At 40.9% G+C, this 26370-nt stretch overlaps 1 long non-coding RNA gene and 1 pseudogene across 1 annotated transcript; one reads left to right on the top strand and one right to left on the bottom strand.

Moving 5' to 3' along the window:
* Positions 1-8287: 8287 nt before the first annotated feature.
* Positions 8288-12677, bottom strand: LOC129488801 (ATP synthase subunit a-like; annotated as a pseudogene).
* A 3529-nt stretch (positions 12678-16206) lies between these two features.
* Positions 16207-18996, top strand: LOC134737367 (uncharacterized). Its single transcript, XR_010122209.1, has 3 exons — positions 16207-16258; positions 16370-16437; positions 18432-18996. It is a non-coding gene; the product is annotated as an uncharacterized lncRNA (long non-coding RNA).
* Positions 18997-26370: the final 7374 nt, after the last annotated feature.

Genomic DNA, 26370 nt, shown 5'->3' with positions numbered 1-26370 from the left:
TAAAATATATGTTAATTGAGGCTGGGCACAGTGGCTCACAGCTGTAATCCCAGCACTTTGGGAGGCTAAGGTGGGCAGATCACTTGAGGCCAGAAGTTCGAGACCAGCCTGGCCATTGTGGCGAAACCTTGTCTCGCCACTAAAAATACAATAATTAGCTGGGCTTGGTGGCACATGCCTGTAATCCTAGCTACTCAGGAGGCTGAGGCACAATAATCACTTGAACCCAGGATGGGGAGGTTGCAGTGAGCTAAGATCGCACCACTGCACTCCAGCCTGGTAACAGCGAGATTCTGTCTCAAAAAAAAGTATGCTAATTAAACAAAAACATGATATAGAACAGTGTATACTACCAATCGCTTTTGCTTTTTTTTTTTTTTCTGAGACGGAGTTTTGCTCTTGTTGCCCAGGTTGGAGTGCAATGGCGCGATCTTGGCTCACCACAACCTCTGCCTCCTGGGTTCAAGCGATTCTCCTGCCTCAGCCTCCCGAGTAGCTGGAATTATAGGCATGCACCACCACGCCTGGCTAATTTTGTATTTTTGGTAGAGACAGGGTTTCTCCATGTTGGTCAGGCTGGCCTCGAACTCCCGACCTCAGGTGATCTGCCTGCCTCGGCCTCCCAAAGTGCTGGGGTTACGGGCGTGAGCCACTGCACCCGGCCGGCCTTTGCTTTTTAAAGACTTTAGTTATATGCACATGCATAGAATATCTGGAGGTTCTCCCAAGAAACTGGCCTCTGAAAAGGGGAACTGAGAGGGGTAGAGAAAGGAAGAACATGTCCTTTTGTATACACCCTCTTTGTACTATTTGAAGTTTTAAAAGCAATGTTTATGTAGTCATTTTAGCCCCTGAAGAAAGATCTAATGTAAAAAAAGTAATCTCAGAAAACAAGGTTATTTTGGTGAGCATTACAATTTGAAATTAGGGTTTATAAATGATAGTTTCAGTATCCAAAATATTTCTGTATTTTGTTTGGGTTGAGCAATATTGAGAAAATCCTTATTAATACAGAGAAGTAATTGCAAATGGCAACCGTGTTTTTTTTGGTTTTGTTTTGTTTTTTGTTTTTTGAGACAGAGTTTTGCTCTTGTTGTCCAGGCTGGAGTGCAATGGCGCGATCTTGGTGCCCCCAAAACCTCTGCCTCCAGGGTTCAAGCGAGTCTCCTGCTCAGCCTCCCAAGTAGCTGGGATTACAGGCATGTGCCACCATGCCCGGCTAATTTTTAGTGGAGACAGGGTTTCTCCATGTTGATCAGGCTGGTCTCAAACTCCCAACCTTAGGTGATCCACCTGCCTCGGCCTCCCAAAGTGTTGGGAATACAGGCATGGGCCACGAGCGTGGCCAACGGTGTGCTTTTAATTGCTCTGCAACTAGGCAGACTCAGACTTGAAATAGGAGCAATGGAAAATACTGGAAAAAATAATAATAAAGAGGAGATCAAATGGAGATATAGATGCTACAAGAATGGCAGAATATGGATAATTGTTGAAGCAGGGTAACAAGTATAGGGTGGTTCCTTATTCTGTTGTTACTTTGTATCTATTTCAGTGGCCATGATAAATGTTTTAAAAATTGGTTCACAAAAACAGACAACTGCTCATATGCTTTCTTACAAAATTCAGGCAAACACTGAAAATGTATAAAGCTCTAAATTTAAGAATCTGCAAAACCCTATCTACCTCACCTGACATGTTATCCATGTATTTGTTATTGTACATAAGAATGTACATCAAACAGATGAACTTTGCTAGATGTTTAATTGTGCTCAGCACACATAAGCTGTGGTTGCATAGTTACCTGGAGATTTTTCTCTAAGGAGAGATATGCAGACCTGGATTTAAAAAAGAACAGTTTAGCTGGCCGGTTGGTTCAGTTGGTTAGAGTGTAGTGCTGATGAAATAGACCAGGCCGGGCATGGTAGCTCACGCCTGTAATCCCAGCACTTTGGGAGGCCAAGGCGGGCGGATCACAAGGTCAGGAGATCGAGACCATCCTGGCTAACATGGTGAAACCCCGTCTCTACTACAAATACAAAAAATTAGCCAGGCATGGTGGTGGGCGCCTGTAGTCCCAGCTACTCGGGAGACTGAGGCAGGAGAATGGCGTGAACCCGGAGGGCAGAGCTTGCAGTGAGCCGAGATTGCGCCACTGCACTCCAGCCTGGGGGGCAGAGCCAGACTCCATCTCAAAAAGAAAAAAAAAAGAAAAGAAAAGAAACAGACCAATGTAAAGCTACAACCTTTTTAAGTAAAGACATGTTTACAATAAATTCAAATATATGCTCTAAAATGACAGGAAAAATTTAACACTGAAGTCTACATAAAGAAAATACCAGCCAGACACAGTGGCTCACGCCTGTAATCCCAGCACTTTCGGAGGCCGAGGCAGGCAAATCACAAGGTCAAGAGATCGAGACCATCCTGGCCAACATGGTGAAACCCTGTCTCTACTAAAAATACAAAAATTAGCTGGGCATGGTGGCGCACACCTGTAGTCTCAGCTACTCCAGAGGCTGAGGCAGTAGAATTGCTTGAACCAGGGAGGCAGAGGTTGCAGTGAGCCGAGATCGCACCACTGCGCTCCAGCCTGGCAACAGAGTGAGAATCCACCTAAAAAAAAAAAAAAACAAACAAAAAACAAAAACCCTGTCAGCAGATATTAACTAGTAGTGGCCCCAATATATTAAAATTTATTATATTGGCCAAGCATGGTGGCTCACACCTATAATTCCAGCACTTTGGGAAGCCAAGAGGCAGGTGGATCACTTGAGGCCAGGAGTTTGAGACCAGCCTGGACAACATGGTGAAACCCAGTCTCTACTAAAAATACAAAAATTAGCCAGATGTGGTGGTGCACACCTGTAATCCCAGCTACTCGAGAGACTGAGGCAGAATTGCTTGAACCCAGGAGGCGGAGGTTGCAGTGAGCTGAGATTACTCCACTGCACTCCAGCCTGGGCAACAGAGTAAGTGAGACTCTGTCTTGAAAAAATAAATAAAATAAAATAAAATTTATTATATTAAATTAATTGAATTTTATTATAGGTTTTTAAATATTTAAAATATGTTTTGGGCCAGGCACGGTGGCTCAGGCCTATAATCTCAGCACTTTGGGAGGCCAAGGCAAGAGGATTGCTTGAGCTCAGGAGTTGGAGACCAGCCCAGGCAACATAGCAAGACCTCATCTCTACAAAAAATCAAAAAATTAGCCAGGCAGGGTGGTGCACACCTGTAGTACCAGCTATTCAGAAGGCTGAAACAAGAGGATTCTTTTAGCCCAGGAGATAGAGGCTGCAGGATCTGTGATCACACCACTACACTCCAGGCTGGGCGACAGAGCAAGACACTGTCTCAAGAAAAACAAAATATGTTTTGAAAATGAAATTCAGATCAAAACATATACTGCACCCCTGAAACACAGAGTACTTTAAAAACTGTTCCACTGGAGTGTGATAAAATTGAAGGCAGAAAATATATTTTATTCATCTCTGTCTCTCTAATATCCAAGACAATAGTTTGATGAATGAATATTGTTAACAGAAGCTATGGAAAAATTGATTTATAAGTCCAAAGTAATCTTATTAGAAATTCATCTGTGTTGATTTTTTTCTGAGTACACAAAGTCCATTCTCACATAAACAATTCAATATAAAAATTATTAAATTAGAAAACAAAATTCCACAATTCCCCCAACCTTTCATTTTTCTACGTATAATGTAATATATATTTGTAAGACTTTTTTTTTACTTAAAAAAATAGGATCGGCCAGGCACGGGGGCTCACGCCTATAATCCCAGCACTTCGGGAGGCCGAGGTGGGCGGATCACCTGAGGTCAGGAGTTCAAGACCAGCCTCAACATGGAGAAACCCCGTCTCTACTAAAAATACAAAATTAGCCGGGCATGGTGGTGCGTACCTGTAATCCCAGCTACTCGGGAGGCGGAGGCAGGAGAATTGCTTGAACCTAGGAGGCAGAGGCTGCGGTGAGCAGAGATCGTGCCATTGCACTCCAGCCTGGGCAACAAGAGTAAAACTCCATCTCAAAAAAAAAAAAAAAAGGATCACATTATGGGTATAATTTTTGAAACTTGTATTTTTTTTCCCTTAAACATATATCTAAGGACATCTTTTGACTCAGTAGACATCTAGAGTCTATCTCATTCCCTTTAAAGAATACATAGTATTCTATCATTTGGCAGTACCGTAATTTAACCAGTATCCTGCCAATGGACACACCATTAGATACAATGGTCTATGATACCTTTACACTTATATCTTTTCACTCTTGAGAGAATATTTTAAATTTTAATGTTATATAAAAGCAATCTACATACACAGTTTAAACAAATACTATTAGAAGGATGATTTTTTTGTTTTGGTTTGGTATTTTTTGAGACAGAGTCTCGCTCTGTCACCCAGACTGGAATGCAGTGACGTGATTTCGGCTCACTGCAATCTCCACCTCCTGGGTTCAAGCGATTCTCCTGCCTCAGCCTCCTGAGTAGCTGGGATTACAGGTGCACACAATCACGCTCGGCTAACTTTTGTACTTTTAGTAGAGAAGGGGTTTTACTATGTTGGTCAGGCTAGTCTCGAACTCCTGACCTCAGGCAATCTGCCTGCCTCACCTCCCAAAGTGCTGGGATTACAGGGGTGAGCCACCACGGCAGGCCAGGGATGATTTTTCAAAGTAGTCATTTGCTTATTTTCATTGCCCTTCCCAAAACCTCAAAAGAATTGTTAAATCTCTCTGAAAGTGATAGTGGTTTGTTTTTTCCCTTAAAGGCATCCAAATGGAACCTTCTTTTCTCCTGCTCTGTCTGAACTCGATTATGTTCTAGGACTTCTGTATAGCTATCCTATGATTTCCTGGGATTTCTCTACACTTGTCTGTGCATGTATCCCACGTTCCCTCAACCCAGGGTCTTCTTTTTTTGTTTATTTGCTTGTTTATTCCTTTGTTTTATAATTGCTTCCTAAAGAAAGAGCATATAGAAGGTTAATTTTTTTATAAAAATAACCAGCAGGATTGAAGTTGCTCCTTTGAATTTGCAGTTCAACATGAGAAATCTCCTCAGGGCTGGTAAAAAGAGGCCTTAACCTCTGTCTTTAGATTTACAGTCTAATGCTTGCTCAGCCATTTTACCTGCTCCCCCCACCTATGTTCATCAATCGTTGATTGTTTTCAACTAACCACAAAGTTACCAGAACACTATACCTGCTACTCGGCGCAAGAGCGGAGATAGTAGGCACCACCTTAAGCTTCCTAATTCAAGCAGGAGTAGACCAACCAGGAACTCTACTAGGAGAAGATCAGATGTACAATGTTATTGTTACTGCCCACGCGTTCGTTTTCATCTTCTTTATGGTGATACCAATCATAATTGGGGGTTTCGGGAAACGGCTAGTCCCTCTGATAAGTGGTGCACCCAATATGGCATTCCCCCGGATAAATAATATGAGCTTCTGACTTCTCCCTCTATCTTTTCTGCTCCCTGCTTGCATCCTCGATAGTAGAAGCCGGTGCTGGAACCAGCTGGACAGTTTATCCCCCTTTAAGAGGAAACCAAGCACATGCAGGAGCCTCTGTGGACCAGACTATCTTCTCGCTCCACTTGGCAGGTGCCTCTTCTATTTTAGGAACCGTTAACTTTATTACCACTATTAACATAAAACCCCCAGCCATGTCCCAGTATCAAACACCTCTTTTCGTCTGATCAGTCCTCATTACGGCAGTCCTTCTACTCTTTTCCCTTCCGGTGCTAGCCGCCGGGATTACTACACTATTAACTGACCGTAACCTCAACACTAATTTTTTTGAGCCTGCTGGCGGGGGTGACCCTATCTTGTACCAGCATTTATTCTGATATAAAACTACCTTCCACTGCTACCATATAACCAAAGATATTTTAGGTTTAATTTTTCTTCTACTCCTTCTAATAACTCTAGTACTATTTTCACCTGATCTCCTGGGCGACCCAGGTATCTACTCTTTAGCCAACTCCTTCAACACCCCACCACACATTAAGCCAGAGTGGTACTTTTTGTTTGCCTATGCAGGCTTACAATCCAAATGACATGGTTCTCTAAAAATTCTATAATCTGAATCAACGTGGTTATCCACAGCCTATTTATCAGCCTCATCAGCCTACTATATTTTAACCAATTCAACGATAAATAAGGTTGTTGGATCAGGTGGTTAATAGCTCTTGGGTAGTAAGTATTATTACTAGCATATTTAGTGAACCTGAGGTATTTTAAGTATAAACAAATGCTACAAATAGAGGAAGGGATCCTACTAGTGTGTAAAATAAGAAGTATGAGCTTGCATTAAGGCATTCTGGTTGGTTGCCTCAGCAGGTGATGATAATTAGGGTAGGAACTAGCGTGGCTTCAAAGAGGATATAAAATATAGTTAGTTCTGTGGCTGTGAATGTTGTGATTTTAACAGTCTGTAGGGAGATCAGTATAAAAATATAGAGCTTTTTTCATGGGAGTGATTCATTGGACAGGTGATATTGGTTTGCTAGACTTATAAGAGGCAGTAGTCAAGCTGTTAAGATTAGAAGGGGTGATGTCAGCTGGTCAGAAGAGAAAACTAATGAGAAGTTGGATAAGTTATCATTGAATTGGTTAAAAAATAGTAGGCTGATGAGGCTGATGAGTAGGCTGTGGATAATCATGTTGATTCATATTAGAATTTTTAAAGAACCATGCCATTGGTAAAGTATAATTGTTGGAATAATAATTTTTAGCATTGAAGTAAATTTAGATTTTGTACATAATCTAGACCATATGTACTGGAGATTGAAACTAGTAAGGCAAGGCCCACTGTAGCTTTACAGGCAGCAAATACTGGAAGAATAATGGGTATTATGGATGCTAGAGTGAAATGTATATTTAAAGTTATGAGTATTTATGATAACTACTGATAGTATTATGCCTTCTAGGCATAATAGGTATGATATTAGGTGGGATCGATAGATGAATACTCCTAGCAGTGGTATGGTATATGCTAATATAATATTGATATAAATCACGGGGATTTGGTAAATATGGTCTACCATAATCTAATGAGTCAAAATCATTTATTTTGACTTAAACTATTTACAATTCAACACAGTCTAATCCTTTTTGGGCTCATTCATAAGTCAAGCCTAGGATTAAAATGGTAACTAGTATAAGGGCTGTGCTGATCATTAATGTCAGGTTGGTTGTTTGAAGGGCTCATGGCAGCAGTAGTAGCAGAGCGATCTCTGAGTCGAAGAGGAGGAATGTGATGGCTACTAGGAAGAATGTAATGGAAAAGGGGAGGCAGGGGGAGGCTAGTGGGTCAAATCCGCATTCCTAGGGGCTGGATTTTTCTATATAGATATTAAGTTGTGGGAGCCAAAATGCGATTATTATTAGTAATAGGGCCAGTAAGGTGTCGGTTACTAGGGCTAGTGTCAGGTTGATTACTCTCTTTCGGATATTATGGAAACTAATTGATTGGAAGTCAATGGTACTGTTTATACCAAAAGAGTAGGACCCTTATCAATAGATAGAGACATATAAGAACAGTCATACTACATCTTCAGCTTCAAAGGCAAAGTGGTGGTTGGATGTAAAGTGGAATTTTAATTGGCAGAGGAGGCAGATAGTGAGAAATGTTGATCCAATAATAACATGAAATCCATGAAAGCCTGTGGCTGTAAAGAATGTTGAGCCATAGATGCCATCAGAGATAGTAAAGGGGGCCTGGAAATATTCTGAGGCTTGTAGAAGGGTAAATACCTAAGATAATTGTGATGGATAGTGCTTAAAGTATCTGCTTTCGACTACCTTCTATCAGGCTGTGGTGAGTGCAAGTAATCCAAAATCCTGATGTAAGTGATACAGATGTATTCAAGAGGGGGACTTCTAAGGGGTTGAGGGGAGAAATACCTATTGGGGATCAGTGTCCCCCAAATTCTGGAATTGGGACTAGACTAGAGTGGTAGAATGCCCAGAAGAAACCAGCAAAAAATACTTCTCAGATAATAAATAGAATTATTCCATATCAGAGGACTTTTTGGACGATTGATGTGTGGTGGCCTTGAAATGTAATTTCTCAGATAATGTCACGTCATCACTGGTATATAGTTAGTGTGTGGGTTAGTAGGCCCAGTGTTAAAAGGGTGATAGAGTTAAAGTGAAATCACATGGCCAGGCCAGATGTTATTAGGAGAAATAAATGAGAGAGCTCCTGTTAGTGGTCAGGGGCTGGGTTTGACTATATGGTAGGCATGTGTATGGTGGGTCATTATGCGTTGTTGTACAGGTAAAGGCTTACTAGCAATGTAAAGACATAGGCTGAATAAGGGCTATGGCAAATTCGAGGATGGTTAGTAGGATTAGAATAATGAGAGCGATTGAAGCTGTGGGAAGACTGATAGTTGATAGTACTAGTGTGGCTCCTCTGATTAAATGTATTAGCAGGTTTCTGGGTGTAATGTTGGCTGTTAATCGCACAGCTGGTGCCATTGGTTGAACGAATAAGCTAATAGTTTCAATGATCACTAGCATAGGGATAAGTGGTATAGGTGTGCCTTGTGGTAAAAAGTGAGCTAAGGAGGTTTTTGTCTTGAAGCAGAAGCCTGTAATGATTGTGCCTGCTCATAAGGGGATTGCTATACCTAGGTTTATTGATAATTGGGTAGTTGGTGTAAATGAATAGGGTAGAAGCCCAAGGAGACTGGTTGAGGCAATGAAGAGAATTAGGGAGATCAGTGTAAGGGATCAGGTTCGTCCTTTAATGTTATGGGTTATTATTATTTGTTTTAGTACAAGTTGAATTAGTCACTGTTGAATGGAAATCAATCAGTTACTGATTAGATGACTGGAGGTTAGAAATAGTACAGGGGGAAATAAAATGATTAATACTACTGCAGGTAGACCTAGAATTGTTGGGGTAGTAAGAGGTGAATAGATTTTCGTTCGTTTTAATTCTCGGGAGCTTTATGTTTTTGTGTTTTGATTGTTTTTGGTTATAAGGGCTATATAATAAATGAAATTTGATAATTTTAACTGAATAATGGAGCATAAAGTTACAATTATTGACAGGATGACAATGGATCATGTGGAAGTATCTAGTTTAGGCATTCACTGCAAATAGGTGCAGATCCCCTCAGTCTTTAACTTAAAAGGTTAATGCTAGATAGCTTTACAGTGATATTATAGTGCAGACGTGGATCAGGTTTCAAAGCATTTTAAGGGGGTTAATTCTAGGACAATAAGTATAAAACTGTGGTTAGACCCACAAATTTCTGAGCACTGTCCATAAAAGGCCTGGACATGTAGCGGTTAAGGTCGTTTGATTTAAGCGTCCGGGGATTCCATCTGTTTTGAGGCCCAGTAAGGGGATAGTTCATGAATGCAGGATGTCTTCGGATGAGATTAATATATGGACAGGGATCTCTGTTGAGAGAATTGTTCAGTTATCAACTTCAAGGAGTCAAAGTTCTCCTGGCTTTAAGTCTGCTGTTGGAATCATATAAGAATCAAAGCCTAACTCTTCATAGTCTGTATATTTATAGCTTCAATATCATTGGTGGCCAATTGCTTTGACAGTAAGAGAAGGATTGTTAACCTTGTCTACTATGTGCACAATATATAGGGATGGGAGGTCAATTAAAATTAAGATAATGGCGGGTAAAATAGTTCACACAGTTTCGATTTCTTGAGCATCTATGGTGCCAGTATGAGTTAATTTTGTTGTGAGTATTAGGGAAATGATGTCTAGGACCAGGGAACTAATTAGGAAAATAATTATAAGAGCATGGTCATGGAAAGTGAGTAGTTCTTCTATAATAGGGGATGTGGCGTCTTGAAGGCCTAATTGAACTGGATGAGCCATTAAGACATATAGGATTTAACCTATAAATTCGCTTTGACAAAGTTATGTAATAATTTAACTAATATCGAGAGAGTCATAGAAGTTATGGGATTGGCTTGAAACCAGTTTCTGGAGGTTCAATTCCTTCCTTTCTTGTTTAGGCTTTCAAGTAAGTTGGCTCTCCAAATGTGCAGTAGGGTGGTGGACATCTGTAAAGCCACTCTAAATTAGTAGATGGTTGTTCAATTGTTAGTATTTTTTGTTTTGAAGCAAAGGTTTCTCAGATTATAAACATCATTAGTATAACTGCTGTTAGTGAGATAAATGAGCCTATGGATGAGATAACATTTCACGCGGTGTGCACATCAGGATAATCAGAGTAATGTCGAGGCATACCAGATAGGCCGAGGAAGTGCTGTGGAAAAAAGTTAAATTAACACCTATAAATAAAATGGTGAAGTGGATTTCAGCATAGGTCTGATTAAGTGTGTAGCCTGAAAATAGGGGGGAATCAGTGGACAAAGCCTCCTATAATGGCAAATACCACTCCTATTGATAGGACATAGTGGAAATGGCCTACAACATAATATGTGTCATGTAAGACAATATCTAGTGATGAATTAGCTAGTATGATGCTGGTTAAACCTCCCACTGTGAAATTTTTTGAAACATTGCATGTTTGCAAATGTCTTTGTTCCACCCTTACATTTAATTGACAATTTGGCTTGAAAATAATATTTCCAGCCAGGCATGGTGACTCACACCTGTAATCCCAGGACTTTGGGAGGTTGAGGCAGGCAGATCACCTGAGGTCAGGAGTTCAAGACCAGCCTGACCAACATGGAGAAACCCCATCTCTACTAAAAATACAAAATTAGCTGGGCATGGTGGCGCATGCCTGTAATACCAGCTACTCGGGAGGCTGAGGCAGAAGAATCGCTTGAATCCATGAGGCAGAGGTTGTGGTGAGCTGAGGTGGCACCATTGCACTCCAGCCTGGGCAACAAGAGCGAAACTCCATCTCAAAAAGAAAAGAGGAGAGGAGAGGAGAGGAGAGGAGAGGAGAGGAGAGGAGAGGAGAGGAGAGGAGAGGAGAAAATTTCCTCAGAAATTTGAAGACATTGCTCCATTGTCATACAGCATTCGGTGCTGCTGATGATCAATCCAATGCCATTCTCGTTTTTGATCCTTTATATATGAGCTCTTCTGTCCTCTCTGCAAGCTTTTAGGATCTTTTCTTGGTTAATGTTTTTCTGAAATTTCGTTATGTTCTGCCTCATGTAAGGCTTTTTTTTTTTTTTTAATTCCCTGGGATGGACACCAGATGTTTTTCAGATGGGAAAATATTATTGTACTATTCTTTGATAATTTATTTTCTTTCCCATACTAGACCTACCCTACCCTGAGAGGATGACTATAGACTATATGAACTATAGACTCTCACCCAGTCTACCTTCTGGTTAGGTCTGGCCAATATCAGATCAGATCACAGGAAGAGACAGAGATCAGAATATTTCTCCCGTATACTCAAATTATTATCTCTGTATACTCAAATAATACTTTTCCTCTGGTAGATTTCACTTTGGAGTCATCAAGCGGGATCCACTTGCCTCATTGTAGGATTCCTGAATTTGCTTTCTTGTCTTGTTGCTGTTGCAGAGCCCCATCTCTCAGGCACTAGCTATATCTATCATTGGAAGGCCCTTCCTCCTTGGCTCTAGTTCTTATTGGACCCCATTTACACGGCCTCCTCCCCTTGCACTTTCAGCCCTGGGAGTGTAATAGCTTCTCATTGCTGCTGGTCCCTGGACACTATACCACCTTTGTTTGTCCCCTTAATCCTTGCTGCTCACAGTCCCGTAAATAGTCCTTTCATAAAAATCTCTTTATCCCAACCATGTGCTCATGTGCTGAATTAGGTTTGCTGTTGGGACTCTGATACAATATTTATCTCTCACTTTTTTTAGAGAGAGTGTGTTGCTTTGTCATCATAACTCACTGCAGCCTCAACTCCTGGGCTTGAGTGATCCTCCTTCCTCAGCCTCCTAAGTAGCTGGGACTACAGATGTGAGCCACCATGCCTGGCTAACTTTAAAAAAAAAAGTGTTTTTGTTTTTTTGTTTTTTTTAACAGAGACACATCTTGCTATGTTGCCCAGGCTGGTCTCGAACTCTGGGCTCAAGCAGTTCTCCTGCCTCAGCCTCCCAAAGTGCTGGGATTACAGGCTGATCCTTTAACTTTGTCCTCTATTTTCCATCTATATGTCATCTCTTGAATCTACCTTCTGGGAAATGTTCTCGTCTTCATCTTCCATACTGTCTATGAATTTCTCATTTCAGCAATCATATTTTTCATTTCCAAGAGCTCCCATTATTCATTTTCTTTCTAATTTTGTATTGTGGTTAAATACACACAACGTAAACTTGACCATCTTAACTATTTTTAAGTATATATTTCAGTGGTATGAAGTACATTAATATTATTGTGCAACCATCACCCATCTTCAGAACTCTTCCTCTTGCAAAATTGAAACTCTTTCTCCATTAAACAATAACTCCCTACTCCCTATTCCCCCAGCCCTTGGCAACCACATTCTTTCTCTTTCTCTACCTCATATAAGTGGAATCATATAGAATTTGTCTACAGATAATTCTTTCTTATCATAGCATTCCATTGTTGTTTATGTTTCATAATTTATTTCTCTTCCTGCATTGTCTTTGTTTACTCTAAATTACATTGTTTTAGTGTCTGATTTCATGATGGAGGCATTCCTCAGATGTCGAGTGACTTTCACGTAATAGTTTATTATTACCTCCATATACTCAAATAATACTTGTCCTCTTGTAGATTCACTTTGAAGTCATCAAGTGGGATCCACTTGCCTCATTGTAGGACTCCCGAATGTGCTTTCTTGTGCTGTTGATTTTTTTCCAGAAGTGAATTTGCCAGTCTTTTGCCTAGCATTCTTGGAGCCAAGTGCAGGAATTAGCCTGAGCACTTCAAGTTCAGAATGGACTTTCATTTAATGGGAATATTTGTCCAGAAGAAATTCCTTGAAGTGAAATTGTGATACCCAAGGGCATGCATTTTAAAATTTAATGGATTCCAATGCAATTTTGGAAGCATCCAAAGAAAAAGCCTTGTTTTTTGTTTTGTTTCTTTTAGAGATAGGGTCTTGCTCCCAGGCTGGAGTGCAGTGGTGTGACCTTGGCTCACTGCAGCCTTAACCTCCTGGGCTCAAGCAATCGTCCCATCTCAGTTTCCCAAGTAGCTGGGACCACAGGCACATACAACCACGCCCAGATAAGTTTTGTGGGTTTTTTGTAGGGACAGGGTCTTGTTTTTTTGCCCAGGCTGGTCTCGAACTCCTGGGCTCAGGCCATTCTCCCGCCTTGGCATCCCAAAGTGCTGGTATTACAGGCATAAGCCACCAAGCCCAGCCCAAAGAAAAAAGTTTAATATAGTTAAAAAGAACCAAGAAACACATTTTATAAGCTTTCTATGTCAGCAGAATTTAATGAAGTGCTTTCCTTATGGAATTAACGTTCCAAGAGGTAAAATAGACTGAAATCAATCCTGTTTTGTTTTTCCATGGGTCCTACTTGGCTTCAGAATCACTGTTAACATAGGCTATTTGAACGACTAAACTTCTCTCATCTTTCTAGAAAACAAAATTAGATTACTTTAAAAGCCATTTGATCGGTCCTACAGTAGAGGCAAAAAATGGAAACCTATGAAGAGGTGCTTGGTCTTATCTATCTATAAGGACCGAAGGAAGTAGCAGCTAAAAAAAAAATTGCTTAAACCATATGATCTTTGGTAACTGATATTTAAGTTTATGACAACTGCTTGCAGAAAATCCCAGGGTAGTGATTGTCCTATAGGTTGCCTACCTCTTTCTGGATTATAACTAGCTTCTTGCCCTAACCATTCCCATAACCTATATGCCACAAAACATGAAGATTAGTGATTTCCAGAGTACCTAAATCCTATCCAGGTCATAACTGACTTATAGGATCTAGCTCTATGCTAATCTAAGTAGGTTTTCCTTTTTTTAAAAGTGCTGATTATCTTACCCCATAAGGTTGCTCCAAATTTTGTCCTAAATTCCTCACTACATAGCAGATAGTAAGACATGCTTTATAAACTCCTCTCCAGAGAGGCCAAGCCTCAGCCAGAAATAGATATTTCCCTTCCAAGATGATTGCAAGGAAGTCTTTAAGTTCTCAGTCTCTATGGTGACAGCTTGATGGAGATAGTTGAGGACTCGTACATGAAATATGCCTTGCCCTTTCAAATTCTGTAACAGCTGCTCAACATGAGCTCACAGACACCACTCATTGCTGTGTGATAGCAATCACTTTACCACTGCTGAACTGGAGCTGGGATTTCTTAACAGCGGGGAAGCTGAATATAGAAAAATACATCCAAAAGACATTGTATCTAATTCATTCCTCTTCTATTCTTTACTCTGAAGATATAGTTGAATTTTGCTTGAAGAAATGTAGTTAAATGCTGCATATTGGCAAATGTACAGCCCAAACATTGGTTTATAGTCAACAAAATTTGAGCTTATACTATTTGCCAGATACTGTGTTCTTTACGGATGTTCTAGTATTGTCAATAAATATTTGTGAGTGAATGGTTTTAAGAGCACTAATGTTGCCAATGATTACCGCTATCTCTTCTCAATATCACTTAGCCAGGCCCAGAATACACAATGAATTCAAAGGGCAGAGTGCCATGTCACTACTTCCTGTTACACACAGTGGGGTGTAGATTTGCCCTCACTTATATAGTCCTTGGTCAGTTGACAAAATTAACTGAGCCATGGTACCAAGCAGAATGACTTAGGCAGCCAACATATGAAAAAACTTAACCACTTACCCCTCCCATGTAGTGAAAAGATACTTGACTCCTCCCATGTAGTGAAAACATAGGCCTGCCCAGACTTGGTATTTAGAAAACTAAAATAAGACTCTTTGTTTGACTCAGCTCCTAAGTAGTCATTACATATGGGGCACAAAGATCTCTTCTTGAAGATCTCTGTAGGAGAAAAGAGCTGCAATGGACTAGTGGCTCCCTGACCTGTGAATAAGGACAATCATCTATTATGTTACTGTTTTTTTGTGTTTTATTTAAATCACAGTCCTTTCAAAATCTCTACTAACTTGATTTTAAGTACATACAGTTCTGAGGGAGAGTTGCAGCATAGATTACTTCTCAATATATGCATGGTCTAGTAATAGTGAGGATGAAAAGAGGAAACCAAAAGGGAAGTTAAATTCATATACAATATATATTACTAATAAAATGGCAATCCCATACTGTCTTGTCCACAACCCAAGAGGGTCTACACTAACCAGAGTCTTGGCTTCCTTTCCTTTCCCTCCCTTCTCACATGATTTTCCTTCAAGGCTCTGTAAGACTGACATTTTGAGCTAATTCTTCTCTTAGAACTTCCCCCAGTTTCTCATCACTTCCCTCACTGTAATTCTACTGATCCCTAAATCTTCTCTAACTCAAGAGCAGAGGACTTCTGATTGGAAAATAACCTCAACCCAAACTTCCCCTTCTTATTCTGGCAATTAGAGTTACTATCCTGGTAGGACTTCAGGTTCTTAGAAATAGGATGATAATAATCATTTTATTGATAGTTAACATTTATTGAGCAATCACTATGTCTCAGGCACTGGGCTGCACACTCTACACACTATATACCACATTTGTACCTTATAGCAACTTCATACACAGTTACTATTATCCCCCTCTTTTTTTTTTTGAGACAGAGTCTCACTCTGTTGCCAGGCTGGAGTGCAGTGGCACGATCTTGGCTCACTGCAACCTCCACCTCCCAGGTTCAAGCAAGTCTCCTGCCTCAGCCTCCTGAGTAGCTGGGATTACAGGCGCATGCCACCACGCCCAGCTAATTTTTGTATTTTTAGTAGAGATGGGGTTTCACCATGTTGGTCAGGCTGGTCTCAGACTCCTGACCTCGTGATCCACCCTCCTAGGCCTCCCAAAGTGCTGAGATTACAGGTGTGAGCGACCGCGTCCAGCCTATTATCCCCATTTTTATGGATAAGGAAAAGAAAGGATAGAATGGTAAGTGGATTGTCCAGGAGTGTATGGTAAATGCTAGAGGCAGGATTGAATCCCAGGGAGTCTGAGTCTAGAGGTCATACTCTCAATAACTGCACCAGGGTAGTTTTCTTCCCTTGCTCTTTGACTTCAGAGACTCAGTCTAGTATAATGTTAAGTGTCTTTGGAGCCAGAGTGCCTGGATTCAAATTTCAGTTCCTCTTTTATAGCTGCATGATCTAGAGCAAGTTATTTAACTTCCTCTCATGGTTCTAAGTCATCCCACTGGGTGCCATGACTCTGATTAACTCCATCCAGGTTTGATCATTGCAATTAATTCCTAAATATTTCTGGAAATACTATGTATTATGTTAATATGTACTTGTTTTTATAGTACTTAATGTTTCTGTGCATTCTCTATTCTCACAGCAACTTTTCAGTCTTCAATGCCTGAGATCATGGTTTCTCTTCCTTTTCAACCTTTCCTTCATGCTAAGGTAAGTGCTTCATAAATGTTGAGTGACTGATGGCATGAAACAGTCATTGCAAGAAAGATCTGTTAGAGGCAAAGTAATGTGACACTGGGCCTTGCATTACTTTAAGTCCAGGTAACAAATAACTATGCATTCTGCAGCTTTGCAGATCAGGGTAATCTTCAGAATAAGTCAAGCCTTTGCTTCTGACAGAGCATCCTTTCAATGGCAGCCAGAAAACTGATCTCTTGATTCTCCATCCCTGGGTGTGTAGGCATGCAGACAGAAGAAAGCAAGGGATAGGCTGCCATGACCTGTCTAAGAGACTTTGCCAAGACATTGCAAAGCCAGTAACCCCCACAATGAGGAGAGAAATTAGACTGCAATTAACTCCTTGTCATCTGCTATAGCAGAGTCAGTAACACACGGCAGCCTTCCCCTTCCTTTACTGAGAGAACACGTTCTTCCTTCCAGATATCGCCTTGGATCTCTGATCCTGAGGACATCCTATGTCCTCCCTCCTAATTCCAAAAGAAGCAAAAGGCCGGGCGCAGTGACTCATGCCTGTAATCCCAACACTTTGGGAGGCTGAGGCAGGCAGATCACAAGGTCAGGAGTTCGAGACCAGCCTGGCCACTATGGTGAAACCCTGTCTCTACTAAAAATACAAAAATTAGCTGGGCATGGTGGCGGGTGCCTGTAAACCCAGCTACTCGGGAGGCTGAGGCAGGAGAATCGCTTGAACCCAGGAGGTGGAGGTTGCAGTGAGCCAAGATTGCGCCACTGCACTCCAGCCTGGGCAACAGAGCAAGACTCCATCTTAAAAAAAAAAAAAAGAAGCAAAAGAAAATCAGATCCATAGTTGGTATCCAACTCTGTATGAGTGAGACATAGAGGGGAGGAGGTCTAGAGATTTGCAAATTAACACTTGAAAAGCGATCCAGCAGAACTGAGTCATAGATCACCTTTAATCATTGTGCCAATTACTTCTTTGGTAGAATGACAAATGGAAAACAATCATTGAAACCATTGAAATAAAAACTAAATCATTCTAATTATAGCAAACAGAGCAGAGAAGGCCTGTTAACATTCACACGAAAAGGTAGGGGTGATCAAATTCCATGAGGCTTAGGTATGGCTTTTACTTGGAAGGTAGAAAAAAATTAAATCCTTCATAATTCAGAAGGTAGAATCATAGGATTTTAGAGCCGAAATATTTTTGAACTCATGTAATCCAAGTCTCATATTTTACAAATTAGGAAACTGAGGCCTAGGGAGGGAAAGTCACTTTCTAGAGACCACAGGAATGATAACAGAGCCAGGTGAGAGCTCTGGTCTCCTGCCTTTCTAATGCATCCACTGACGAGAAAAGATGCCTATATCTGGGAAAGGCTCTCACGTTCAACTAAGGCCCAGGAAACATGAATAAACCTGATAACTTTGTAGAAAGAGGAAGTTCTCATACCTCCATTCCCTGTATACTGGGCCACAACACAACTGTCCTCGTTTTTCTCAAAAGTTTCAGGTTCTCTGGTTTGCATGTTGATCTCATGTTCAAGTGGGACAAAAAAAGCATGCAAAAAGAGAGAGAAAGAAAAAAATATAGCATAACATAAAGCAGAAGCAACCTTCTTCATGGCTTAGGGGTGTTTAGTAGCAAACTAGGAATCAAGAGGACCTGGATTCTCCTGGCTCTAGCTCTGCCACTTGCCAAGTCATTTAACATCTTTGTGCCTCAGTTTTCCTATCTGCAAAATGAAACCATTCTATAGTAAATGATTTCTAAGGTCTCTTTCATCACTAATATTTTAGAATAATATTAGAGCAATATTCAATCCTCATGATGCTAATATAATTTTATCATATCCTAGATTAGAAAGACATATCCTATCTTTCTATCATATCCTAGATTAGAAAAATAAGGGTGATGAGCAAGTAGTTGATTGTGAATTCATTCGAACAAATATTTTTTTTGTTTGTTTGTTTGTTTTGAAACGGAGTCTCACTCTGTCACCCAGGCTGCAGTGCAGTGGCATGATCTTGGCTCACTGAAACCTCTGCCTCCCGGGTTCAGCGATTCTCCTGTATCAGCCTCTCGAGTAGCTGGGACTACAGGGGTGTGCCACCGTCATTGCCTCAAATTTGATCCTGGGTCAAAGCAAAATGCCAGGACTCTGGAGTGCATGCTCATTGCTTTGCTGTGAACATGGACATATCCTCGTAAGCATTTCTGTTAATTTGGGCAACCAAGGACAAGAAGTGGTCTATGAAGTATGTGCTATGTAATATGAAAAAAAAGAAAATGAAAGGATGAAATACTAGTATATAATTAAGAGATTCAATTGCAAAAACTCTTTACCTGAACACAAATTCTGGAAGTTAACTTTGTTCTAATAAATCTCACCATTACTCTTCACCTTCATGTTACTAACAAACTTCCTGAAAGTTTTCTTCATCATCTAATTCCACTCAACAAAATAACCTTTATTTTCTGGCTTTTCTAACTTACTTTTCAAACAACCAAGTTTCTCAAAGATTGCCTAACAAACAGCCCACTGACCTGTTCCTTCTGCCTCTCTTTGAGACCTGTATCACTGTTGCGCATCCATTCTTCCTTGAAATTTTGTCTTTTATCTCTTGTAGAGCATTTCCAGCACTATCCTAGTTCTCCTCCTGTCTTCTGCCTTTCTCTCATTTCTACTGTGTATTCTTTTTTTTTTTTTTTTGACACAGAGTCTCGCTCTCTGTCGCCCAGGCTGGAGTGCAGTGGCGCGATCTCGGCTCACTGCAAGCTCTGCCTCCAGGGTTCACGCCATTCTCGTGCCTCAGACTCCGGAGTAGCTGTGACTACAGGCACCCGCCACCACACCCAGCTAATTTTTTTGTATTTTTAGTAGAGACGGGGTTTCACCATGTTAGCCAGCATGGTCGAGTTCTCCTAACCTCGCGATCCACCCTCCTCGGCCTCCCAAAGTGCTAGGATTACAGGCGTGAGCCACCGCGCCCAGCCCTACTGTGTATTCTTTTTTGTTTATTTGAGACATAGTCTTGCTCGGTCCCCTAGGCTGGAATGCAGTGGTGTGATCTTGGCTTATTGCAACCTCCGCCTCCTGGGTTCAAGTGATTCTTCTGCCTCAGTCTCCCGAGTAGCTGGTATTACAGGCTCGTGCCACCACGCCTGGATAATTTTTGTATATTTACTAGAGACGGGGTTTCACCATGTTGGCAAGGCTGGTCTATAACTCCTGACCTCAGGTGATCTACCCGCCTTGGCCTCGAAAAGTGCTGGGATTACAGGCGTGAGCCACCGTGTCTGGCCCCATTTCTACTGTGTATTCTTTGTTGGCTTTCTGTCCATAAATATGGATCTTGTCCTTGAGCTTTTTTTTCAACCCTCACTATACATAGCACTCCCTCCTGGGAATCTCATGATATTCCCAGAGCTTAGACTCTCATTTCTGCAGAGGATTCTCAGTTCTAGAGGCATTCTCAAGACTTATCAGAGGTGTAAACAAGGTACTTAATGCCAGATACCCCTTCTATTGTAAGACTAAAATTTCAACTTCTGCTATTGTTGTATACTACCTACTTATGCAGGTATAGTGAGGCTAAATCTGTCACCACTCCATGTAACAACCAGGGGAGTGGCTGCATTTCACTTCACCAACAACAGTTTCAATGGCCATGCAGGTATATTATACAAAGTGAAAGCTTAGCATGTAGAATCATGTACACAGCTAACCTCTAATTATTTTATTGTGTCTTGACGTAGATGTTGTCCTTCTATTCAAACACTGCCTGTTTTGTGCGTAAATTACACAAGCTACAGAAGTAGAGGAAGGGCAGGCCTACAGGAATATAACTGGAGTGGTAGGCCCAGCCTCTAAAGAAATAACAGACTTTAGGAGAAAAACGCCTGCAGTCAATTCTCTCATGAATGAGACGTAAATAGGCACCCTGTGCTTCCAAAGCTAGAAATCACAGAGATCAGGACGCTGAACACAGTCACCCTCCTTTCCTTCTGAGAACCCCCTCTATTGTAAAATTTTCTCCCCAGGTTGGAGAATAGAGCTCAGAGCCTGTCTGATCATAAGTCTTAAACCAAGTTGAATCATTCAATCATAATGTCATTGGCTTCAGCAGTGTCCTATGATTAAGCAAAAGCCTTTCCAAAGAGCTTCCAAAAAGGAATAAAAGTACACTGAGCACTCCATTGCACATTAATGAACAGGACATTACTATATAGGGGCAAATAGAAACAGTTACAAACATTAAGTAAGCTTTCATATCCCACTGACACTCTCCTTTGCAGCCAGAAAGCAGAAATAGCTAAAGGAAAACTACATGACTAGAAAACTGTTCTCTAAAACATGTTTTAGGCATGGCGTAGACTTTTCCCGCTTCTTTCTTTTTTTGGGGTGTGTGTCTGTGTGTGTGTGCTGGGGGCAGGGGTTCTTCTAAAATATTACAAAGACTGGCCAGGCATGGTGGTTCATGCCTGTGATCCTAGCACTTCGGGAGGCTGAGGCGGGAGCATTGCTTGAGCCCAGGAATTCAAGACCAGCCTGGGCAACGTGGTGAAACCTCGTCTGTACAAAAAATGAGACATAAATAGACACCCTCTGCCTCCAAAGCTAGAAATCACAGAGATCTTTGCAGATGATATGCTTCTTCACGTGGAAGGCTCAATTCAATGAAAAATGAAGGTGGCCAGTGACAAAACAATAACTAGGAAAAAAGGCAAGTACCTTCAGACCTGCCCTGTCCATTCCTCCCACCCCACCTTCCTGGACACAGTCACCCTCCATTTTAAAATTTTAAAACCAACCACATTTTAAAATTTTCTCCTCAAGTTTGAGAATAGCCCTATCAGGCTCTGAGCTCATACCTATAGGTGTGGTGACATGTGGCTGTAGTCCCAGCTACTTGGAAGGCTGAGGTGGGAGGATCACCTGAGCCTAGAAGGTAGAGGCTGCAGTGAGCCCTGATCGTACTACTGCACTCCAGCTGGGGTGGCAAAGTGAGATCCTGTCTCAAAAAATACTAATAATTGTTATTATATCTATATATCTATATATACTTCAAAGACTTAGTATGGGAAAATTTAAATGCACAGTTAAGCAATATATAGAAATAAAACAAAGAAAACTCATCCATCTCATCCCCAAAATATAATGAACTTTTCCAGCCATTTTTCTGTGCATTTGTCTATGTATTTCACATAGAGAAAGAGCAAGGATCATACTACTCATATTATTTTGTAGCCTGTTCTTTTCACTGATAATATATGCCATGAAATTATTTCTATGTCATATATAACCCTAAGGCCTTGTTTGTTGGTTTGTTTTTTGAGACAGGGTCTCACTCTGTCGTCCAGGCTGGAGTACAGTGGCACGATCTCAGCTCACTGCAACCTCTGCCTCCTGGGCTCAAGTGATCCTCCTGCCTCAGCCTCCTGAGTAGCTGGGATTATAGGCATGCACCACCACACCCAGATACTTTTTTAATTTTTAGTACAGACGGGGTTTTGCCATGTTGGCCAGGCTGGTCTCGATCTCTTGGCTTCAAGTGATCCACCTGCCTCAGCCTCCCAAAGTGCTGGGATTATAGGCATGAGCCACCACACCTGACCTTAAGGCCATTTTTAATGGTGGTATTAAATATTCATATATGAGCTAAAAAGTATGATTGAACTATTGTACGGACTGCATCCTAATTTATTTATTCTCAGTTCTTAGATGAGGTTTGTATAATTGACTGAATTGTGTTCCCCCAAAATTCATATGTCGATATCCTAACCCCCAGTACCTCAGAATGTGACTGCATTTGGAGATAGGATTTTAAAGAGATAATTAAGTTAAAATGAGGTCATCAATGGGCCTTAATCCAATATGACTGGCACCCTTATAAAAAGGGGAAACTTAAACATAGACACTTACAAGAACCATGTGAAGATCCTGCTGACAGCTTGATCTCAGACCTTTAGCCTCCAGAATTGTGAGAAATAAATTTCTGTTTAAACCACTCAGTCTGCCGTGCTTTGTTATGACAGCCCTAGAAAACAAGTATAGGTTGTTTACAATTTTTCTCCGATTAAGAACATCTTTGTATTTCACTCTCTGGGCACCTATCTATTTCCTTTGAATACATTTTGAAACAAGGATTGTTGGGTCAAAGAGTATCTTTTTTATGCTTCTGATATGTAGTGTTTGTCAAATTGTCCCAGCTAAGGGTGCGGTTTCAGACTACTTCCAAGGCCACTAGTCTTCCTGGTGCCAGAGGTTTTCATAGGTTTTTCCTCTTTTTTCTAATTATGTGTTTTCAAATTTTCCATTAGAAATACATGTTACTTCTATAATAAAAAAATTATCTTTTTAAAAGGGAAAAAGAGTCTTATTCAATATAAAATATCTCCATATTTGACTGAATTAAAATGAAACTGTTATAGGGTTTCAGTTCTGTTTTGCTTTGTTTATCTGTCCCCCAAGCTGGAGTGCAGTGGCCCTATCTCGGCTTACTGAAACCTCCGCCCCACCCCGGGTTCAAGCGATTCTCCTGATGCAGCCTCCTGAGTAGCTGGGACTACAGGCACCTGGCACCACGCTTAGCTAATTTTTGTATTTTTAGCAGAGATAGTGTTTCACCATGTTGGCCAGGCTGGTCTCAAACTCCTGACCTCAGATGATCTGCCTGCCTCAGCCTCCCAAGGTGCTGGGATTACAGGTGTGAACCACCATACCCGGCTGAGTTTCAGTTTTTTGTTTTTTTTTTTTTTTTTTTGAGATGGAGTCTCGCTGTCTCGCCCAGGCTGGAGTGCAGTGGCGAAATCTCAGCTCACTGCAAGCTCTGCCTCCCGGGTAAGTTTTATAAGATGAAAGAGTTAGGGAGGTGGATGGTGGTGATGGTTGCACAAAATTTTGACTATATACATACCACTCCATTGTAGACTTAAAATGGTTAAGATGGTAAATTTTATGTGTATTTTAACACAATAATTAAAAATTGAAAATGTCACATGAAACAGTGGTTTGAAGAGACAAAACTGAAACCTCATTAAGAGAATGAAAAGATAAGCCACAGACTAGGAGGAAATATTTGCAAAAGACGTATCTGATAAAACAGTGTTATCTGCCCGGGTGTGGTGGTTCAGGCCTGTAATCCCAGCACTTTGGAAGGCCAAGGTGTATGGATTACTTGAGTCCAGGAATTCAAGACTAGCTTGGGCAATATAACAAACTCTATCTCTACAAAAAAAAAAAAAAAAAAAAAAAAATAGCCGGGTATGGTAGCTCAGGATGGCTCGAGCCTGGGAGGTTGAAGCTGCAGTGAACTGTGATCACATCACTGCACTCCAGCCTTGGTGACAGAGTGAAACTCTGTCTCAAGGGGAAAAAAATGTTGTTTTCAAAAAATATATACAAAGAACTATTTTTAAAATGTATTTGTTTATTAGAGATGGGGTCTTGCTATGTTGCCTAAGCTGAATTAGAACTCCTGGGCTCAAGGGATCCTCCTGCCTCAGCTTCTGAAGTAGCTGGGACAACAGGCACAAACTATCATGCCCAGCTCAAAATACACAAAGAATTCTTAAAACTCTGGGAGCTAAGCTATGAAGATGCAAATACATAAGAATGATACAGTGGACTTTGGGGACTCAGGGGAAAGGTTGGGGGGTGAGGGATAAAAGACTACACATTGGGTACAGTGTACACTGCTCATACGCTGCTCATGATTTGGTGATGGGTACACCAAAGTCTCAGAAATTACCACTAAAGAACTTATTCATGTAACCAGATACCACCTGTCTCCCCAAAACTGATTGAAATAAAAAGAAAAGTAGCTATAATTGGTGTCATTTAATAATAAAGTTTAATAATAATTTCTGGTCACTAAAAAAAAAAAAGAATTCTTAAAACTCAACAATAAGAAAACAACTGAATTAAAAAATGGGCAAAAGAGGCTGGGCACGGTAGTTCACACCTGTAATCCCAGCACTTTTGGAGGCCAAGGCTGGCGGATCACGAGGTCAGGAGATCGAGACCATCCTGGCTAACACGGTGAAACTCCATCTCTACTAAAAAAATACACACACACAAAAATTAGCTGGGCGTGGTGGTGGGCGCCTGTAGTCCCAGCTACATGGGAGGCTGAGGCAGGAGAATGGCATGAACCCGGGAGGCGGAGCTTGCAGTGAGCAGACATCGTGCCACTGCACTCCAGCCTGGGCAACAGAGTGAGACTCCGTCTAAAAAAAAAAAAGGGCAAAAGACCTGAACAGATACACATCACCAAGAAGATACACAGAAGGCAAATAAGCAATGAAAAATCCACAACATCATAAGTCATTAGGGAATCCCAAATTAAAACAACAATATCAGTACAAACCTACTAGAACGGCTAAAATCCAAAAGAGTGACAATACCAAATGGTGACAAGGAGGTAGAGCAGTAAGAACTCTTACTCATTGCTGATGGGACATCAAAATGGTGTAGAAGACACTTTGGGCAGTTTCTTACAAACTAAACACACTCATACATACGATCTAGTGATTGCATTCCTTGCTATTTACCCTAAGGAATCAAAAACTTAAGCCTACATGCCAGGCATGGTGGTGCACGTTTGTAGTCCTAGCTACTGGAGGAGTTGAGGTCAGACGATAACTTGAGCCCAGGAGTTCAGGTCCAGCCTGGGCAACATAATGAGATGCCGTCTCTAAAAATTCTTCAATAAAAAAAATCACACAAAAATCTGCACACAGATGTTTATAACAACTTTACTCATAACTGCCAAATCTTGGAAGCAAATAAGAAGTCAACTAAGGATAAATAAACTGCAGTACATCCATTGGATGGAATTTTATTTAGTGCTAAAATGAAAGGAGCTATCAAGCCATCAAAAGACATGGAGGAAACTTAAATGCATATTGGTAATTAAAAGAAGCCAATCTGAAAGGGCTGTATGATTCTAACTATATGATATTTTGAAAAGGCAAAATTATGGAGGCAGTAAAAAAGATTAGTGGTTACCAGGGATTAGGGGAGGGAGGGATAAATAGGAGAAGCACAGAGGACTTTTAGGGGAGTGAAATTATTGTGTAGGATATTGTAATTGTGGACACATTATACATTTGTGAAACCCATAGACTGTACAACACCAAAAGTGAACCCTAATATAAACCGTGGACTTTGGATGATAATGTTGATGTATGCATGTAGATTCATCGATTGTAATGTAAGTACCACTCTAGCGCATGATGTTGATAGTGAGGGAGGCTGGTCATGGGGAAGAGGTCATAAGAGAATGTGCTATATTTTCCACTCAATTGTTCTGTGAATTTGAACTGCTCTATAAAATAAAGTGTATTAAAAAAACACAGGCCAGGAGCCATGGCTCAGGCCTGTAATCCTAGCACTTTGGGAGGCCGAGAGGCAGATCACTTGAGGTCAGGAGTTTGAGACCATCCTGGCCAACATGGTGAAACCCCATCTCTACTAAAAATACAAAAATTAGCTGGGCATGGTGGTGGGCGCCTGTAATCCCAGCTACTCAGGAGGCTGAGGCAGAAGAATCACTTGAACCTGGGAAGTGGAGGTTGCAGTGAGCCAAGATCGCGCTACTGCACTCCAGCCTGGGCGACAGAGTGAGACTCTGTCTAAAAACAAAAACCAAAAAATTAAAAAATAAATTAAAAAAAAAACAAACTAAAGTCTCAGAGAGAGATGCATGTTGGATTAAGTCATTTTTAGGAAAGTAATCTGATCTTAATCAGATCATTCTTACGTGTTTGTATCATTCTTTTGTATATGACTTGATCTATTGGATCAAGTCATTATTAGGAACCTGTCCCAGCAAACTTTCCAGTTTAGTAAAAGCCACCATCATTCTCCCACTTACTGAAGCCAGAAACCCAGATGTTGTTCTCGACAACTTCTTTGACTTCACTTCCCACTTTCAAAT

This window comes from Symphalangus syndactylus, chromosome 8, assembly GCF_028878055.3.
Source record: "Symphalangus syndactylus isolate Jambi chromosome 8, NHGRI_mSymSyn1-v2.1_pri, whole genome shotgun sequence".
Lineage (NCBI taxonomy): Eukaryota > Metazoa > Chordata > Mammalia > Primates > Hylobatidae > Symphalangus > Symphalangus syndactylus.
Note: the sequence above shows the minus strand (reverse complement) of the source record. Positions and strands in the feature narration are given on the sequence as shown.